Source organism: Petromyzon marinus, chromosome 38 (genome assembly GCF_048934315.1).
Source record: "Petromyzon marinus isolate PM22_M1 ecotype Great Lakes invasive population chromosome 38, UKy_Petmar_22M1.pri1.0, whole genome shotgun sequence".
NCBI lineage: Eukaryota > Metazoa > Chordata > Hyperoartia > Petromyzontiformes > Petromyzontidae > Petromyzon > Petromyzon marinus.
Window position 1 is genome coordinate 1,197,501 of NC_133704.1, and position 5,773 is coordinate 1,203,273.

The following is a 5,773-nucleotide window of genomic DNA, read 5'->3' on the forward strand; positions in this document are numbered from 1 at the left end:
AGACGCGTGACTGGAATCACGACCCAGACATGGACGGAGCCCCCCGCCGCCGAGTGGGGGGGGGGGCGCGCTGCGAGCTCACGACGACGTCGACGACGCGCGGGGGGGGGGGTGGGGGGGGGTGGTGACGATGGTCCGAGACTGGTGACGGAGCGCAGTCAAGCGGCGGGGACGAGATGGAGAGGAGGGACAGTCCACGAGGGCGAGACGGAGCAAAGGGTGCCGGGTGGAGTGTTCACAGCGGTGGATTTGACTGGGGCTGATGATGGTGATGGTGGTTCACGCTCGAGTCCGCGTCTCGTGCAATGTGCAGCTTGTACGACCCCTGCAGCCGCTTGAGGCCGCTACGTTCACGGTTACAAAAGGGACCGCTCGCTTGAGTTGGATCGCGGGGAGCCTGGTTTGCGACAAATCTTAGAATCCACTGCTGGATGAAGGCCTCGTAACGCCGTGTCGGTTTCGTGGGTTTTTTCGCCATACTTCACCACTCTGGTCAATGCGGGATTTGTAAATGGTGGGAGCGGGTGGGGGGGGGGGGTCCAAATCAGTTCAGATATTGCTCGCCGCTGATGTTAGCCGTGGCAAGAATTCAACTGAGGCCCGGATTCGTAGCGCAGTGTACGCTAACCACTGCGCCACCGCTCCTGATGGAGCACTTGACTCGCTTTTCACGACAAGTCCCAAACTCTTCCTCGACGCGAGAGATCCCGGACATCTGTGCAAAAAGAGCTTCATAGCTCAGCTCAACGGATTCCTCCAGGATAAAATAAAAAAATTGATCCCCTGGCTTCCAACTGCACGGATCATGGCACCAGCACCAGCAGCTGATGCAGACACTGGATAATGATGTTGATGATGTTGATAATGATGATGCACAAATGCAAAAATGAACAACTCTCCGGCAGTGTGCGGCGACTGTGGTCACCACCACCCAGAACAGAGCCACGGATTCACAGACGCTAAGGAGGAGGCGTCGTCACAGCGATGATTCGCCGCTCCGATCCTCCTGACGCAATCTTCAGGCTCATCAGCCGCCTCGATGGATCACCGGTTGGCTACGTACGGTGCGAAATAAATTCAGCATACATGCCGACAACATCAGCCACACGAATACGACAGAGACCTACAGATTCACAAACAGAACCACCCCACAGAGATCCCCCAAGTTCGCCTGCACAGGCTGTTGGGGGCGAATTCTGTAATCGAGTAGATGAGGGATTTAGGGTTACGGTGGCCAACACCACGCCCGGCCGCCTTTGTCTCCCGAGTGGGGACGTTTGCGCATGGCACCGTCGACCTATGCCAGGGGCCGCCAATCCGCGGCTCCAGAGTCGCCTTGCGGCTCTTTAAGGAACTCCTTTGTGACGTCATCACCACGGTGCATCGCGCCTCGTGACATATTGAGGGTTTGAGCGAACTTCATAGAAACATCTCTTCTCGTTATTTTCGTTGCCGGCCCCTGACCTCAACCATACACTCACATAAGGACCCTTAGACTCACACAGAGATCTATATGAAGGAGGAGGTATCAACATCGTCATCACGGTGGTGATTCACCGCTCCGCTACTCCTGATGCAATCGTCTGACTCATGAACCACCAACAAAGCTTCATCACAGCTGCTGCTCCCCATTAACATCAGCCGCACGTCACGTGGACACGGGACGGATGGAGCCACGACACCTCGCTGATCTCGTCAAGGAACCATCATCACGCACACTCCGGTGGTCATCCTCGCAGTAGCAGCGGCTTGTGGCTGAGTCATCGCACAAAGACGGCGGCGGTCACCGCATCGCGCCCTTTCAGATGCGCCTCTGCGGACGCCTGGAACGCTCTTCCCTCCGAGATTAGGAAGCCACTGGGGCTTTGCACTTTTAAATCCTCGAGATGGAAAACGAATTTCTTTAGGACTGCTTTTCGTGTTTAGTTTGTTGTCCCTCCCCCGCACCTCTGATGGGCACGGTTGGCTACGCACGGCGCAAAAGAAGTTCAGCACACACACACACACAGTACATTTATCTGGAGTGTGAATCTGGGGAGCGCGCCGTCTGGGGCGGCGCTGGCGACTTTCGGGCTGCACACGCGGGGAGTTCGCTTGGCGCGACCGCACGCGGAGTGCCGCTCGCGCTGCTGATGAGAGTGGCCGTGGGGCTGCTGAAAGCGCTGCTGCTGCTGCTGCTGCTAATCCCATCATCGGTTTTGCTCAATCCACCGCTGGATGATGGCCTCGCCAAGCCGCAGCCGCCGCCTCTGGCGAACTTGAGATGCAACGATCCAGCACCCGCACACGAATCGATTTCATCGCTCCGTCTCTCATCTCATGGATGTCCTCTTGGACGCGTTCCACTCCTTGGCCGGCACTCCGTTATTTTTCTCGACCATCGTCCCTTATTCTGGCCGTGACGCGTGCTGCCCAAGGCCATCTCTTGACAGTTTGGACGATGCCATCCGTGGAACCTGATGCTGGTAATGTGGTGGTGACGTTGATGACAACGAGTAGTGAGGGTAGTGGGTCGGAGGGTTGATAACGTTGATGGTGGCGGCGGCGGTGGTGGTGCCGATAGTGGCGATGCGGGTGATGACGCCGCTGCCGCTGATTGTGATTTTTGTCCGGATATTTATGGAAAGTCATAAAAATGGTTGTAATTGTGTTGATCGCACTGCTGCTGCTGCTGATTGTGACGACGGCGCGTGGTGTGGCCTCGTTGCTGATAGCAGTTCCACTTGATGGTCCAGGAGGCCGGTGGCGGTGAGTGAGCGCCGTGATGGAGGTGGCGCCCGCAGCTGCCGCGCCGGGCGCTGACACAATGCAGGCAGCCGCCACAACCGGCAGGAGGGTGACAATGGGGGGGAGGGTGACAATGACTGTGACGATGGGGGGGAGGGTGACAATGGGGGGGAGGGTGACAATGACTGTGACGATGGGGGGGAGGGTGACAATGGGGGGAGGGTGACAATGACTGTGACGATGGGGGGGGGAGGGTGACAATGAGGAGGAGGGTGACAATGGGGAGGAGGGTGACAATGGGGGGGAGGGTGACAATGACTGTGACAATGGGGGGGAGGGTGACAATGACTGTGACGATGGGGGGGAGGGTGACAATGACTGTGACGATGGGGGGGAGGGTGACAATGACTGTGACGATGTGGGGGAGGGTGACAATGAGGAGGGGGGTGACAATGGGGAGGAGGGTGACAATGGGGGGGAGGGTGACAATGACTGTGACAATGGGGGGGAGGGTGACAATGACTGTGACGATGGGGGGGAGGGTGACAATGACTGTGACGATGGGGGGGAGGGTGACAATGACTGTGACGATGGGGGGGAGGGTGACAATGACTGTGACGATGGGGGGGAGGGTGACAATGGGGAGGAGGGTGACAATGGGGGGGAGGGTGACAATGGGGGGGGAGGGTGACAATGAGGAGGAGGGTGACAATGGGTGGGAGGGTGACAATGGGGGGGAGAGTGACAATGGGGGGGGGAGGGTGACAATGGGGGGGAGGGTGACAATGGGGGGGAGGGTGACAATGGGGGGGGAGGGTGACAATGGGGGGGAGGGTGACAATGAGGAGGAGGGTGACAATGGCGAGGAGGGTGACGATGGGGGGGAGGGTGATAATGAGGAGGGTGACAATGGGGAGGAGGGTGACAATGACTGTGACGATGGGGGGGAGGGTGACAATGAGGAAGGTGACAATGGGGAGGAGGGTGACAATGAGGAGGAGGGTGACAATGGGGAGGAGGGTGACAATGGGGGGGAGGATGACAATGGGGGGGAGGGTGACAATGGGGGGGGGGAGGGTGACAATGGGGGGGGGGGAGGGTGACAATGGGGGGGAGGGTGACAATGGGGGGGAGGGTGACAATGGGGGGGGAGGGTGACAATGGGGGGGAGGGTGACAATGGGGGGGAGGGTGACAATGGGGGGGGGAGGGTGACAATGGGGAGGAGGGTGACAATGAGGAGGAGGGTGACAAAGGGGAGGAGGGTGACGATGGGGGGGAGGGTGACAATGAGGAGGAGGGTGACAATGGGGAGGAGGGTGACAATGGGGGGGAGGATGACAATGGGGGGGAGGGTGACAATTGGGGGGAGAGGGTGACAATGGGGGGGGGAGGGTGACAATGGGGGGGGAGGGTGACAATGGGGGGGAGGGTGACAATGGGGGGGGGGGAGGGTGACAATGGGGGGGAGGGTGACAATGGGGGGGAGGGTGACAATGGGGGGGAGGGTGACAATGGGGGGAGGGTGACAATGGGGGAGGGTGACAATGAGGAGGGTGACAATGGGGAGGAGGGTGACAATGACTGTGACAATGGGGGGGAGGGTGACAATGGGGAGGAGGGTGACAATGGGTGGGAGGTGACAATGGGGGGGGAGGGTGACAATGGGGAGGAGGGTGACAATGGGGGGAGAATGACAATGGGGGGGAAGGTGACAATGGGGAGGAGGGTGACAATGGGGGGGAGGGTGACAATGGGGGGAGGGTGACAATGGGGGGGAGGGTGACAATGGGTGGGAGGTGGCAATGGGGGGGAGGGTGACAATGGGGGGGGGGTGACAATGGGGGGGAGGGTGACAATGGGGGGGGGAGGGTGACAATGGGGGGGAGGGTGACAATGGGGGGGAGGGTGACAATGGGGGGGGAGGGTGACAATGGGGGGGGAGGGTGACAATGGGGGGGAGGGTGACAATGAGGAGGAGGGTGACAATGGGGAGGAGGGTGACAATGACTGTGACGATGGGGGGGAGGGTGACAATGAGGAGGAGGGTGACAATGGGGAGGAGGGTGACAATGACTGTGACAATGAGGCGGAGGGTGACAATGGGGAGGAGGGTGACAATGGGGGGGAGGGTGACAATGGGGGGTAGGATGACAATGGGGGGGAGGGTGACAATGAGGAGGAGGGTGACAATGGGTGGGAGGGTGACAATGGGGGGGAGAGTGACAATGGGGGGGGGAGGGTGACAATGGGGGGGAGGGTGACAATGGGGGGGAGGGTGACAATGGGGGGGGAGGGTGACAATGGGGGGGAGGGTGACAATGAGGAGGAGGGTGACAATGGGGGGGGAGGGTGACAATGGGGAGGAGGGTGACGATGGGGGGGAGGGTGACAATGAGGAGGAGGGTGACAATGGGGAGGAGGGTGACAATGACTGTGACAATGGGGGGAGGGTGACAATGGGGGGGAGGGTGACAATGGGGGGAGGGTGACAATGGGGGGGAGGGTGACAATGGGGGGGGGGAGGGTGACAATGGGGGGGAGGGTGACAATGGGGGGGAGGGTGACAATGGGGGGGAGGGTGACAATGGGGGGAGGGTGACAATGAGGAGGAGGGTGACAATGAGGGGGAGGGTGACAATGGGGGGGAGGGTGACAATGGGGGGGAGGGTGACAATGGGGGGGAGGGTGACAATGAGGAGGGTGACAATGGGGAGGAGGGTGACAATGACTGTCACAATGGGGGGGAGGGTGACAATGGGGAGGAGGGTGACAATGGGGGGGAGGGTGACAATGGGTGGGAGGGTGACAATGAGGAGGAGGGTGACAATGAGGTGGGTGACAATGGGGAGGAGGGTGACAATGACTGTGACAATGGGGGGGGAGGGTGACAATGGGGAGGAGGGTGACAATGGGGGGGAGGGTGACAATGGGGGGGAGGGTGACAATGGGGGGGAGGGTGACAATGGGTGGGAGGTGACAATGGGGGGGAGGGTGACAATGGGGGGGAGGGTGACAATGGGTGGGAGGTGGCAATGGGGGGGAGG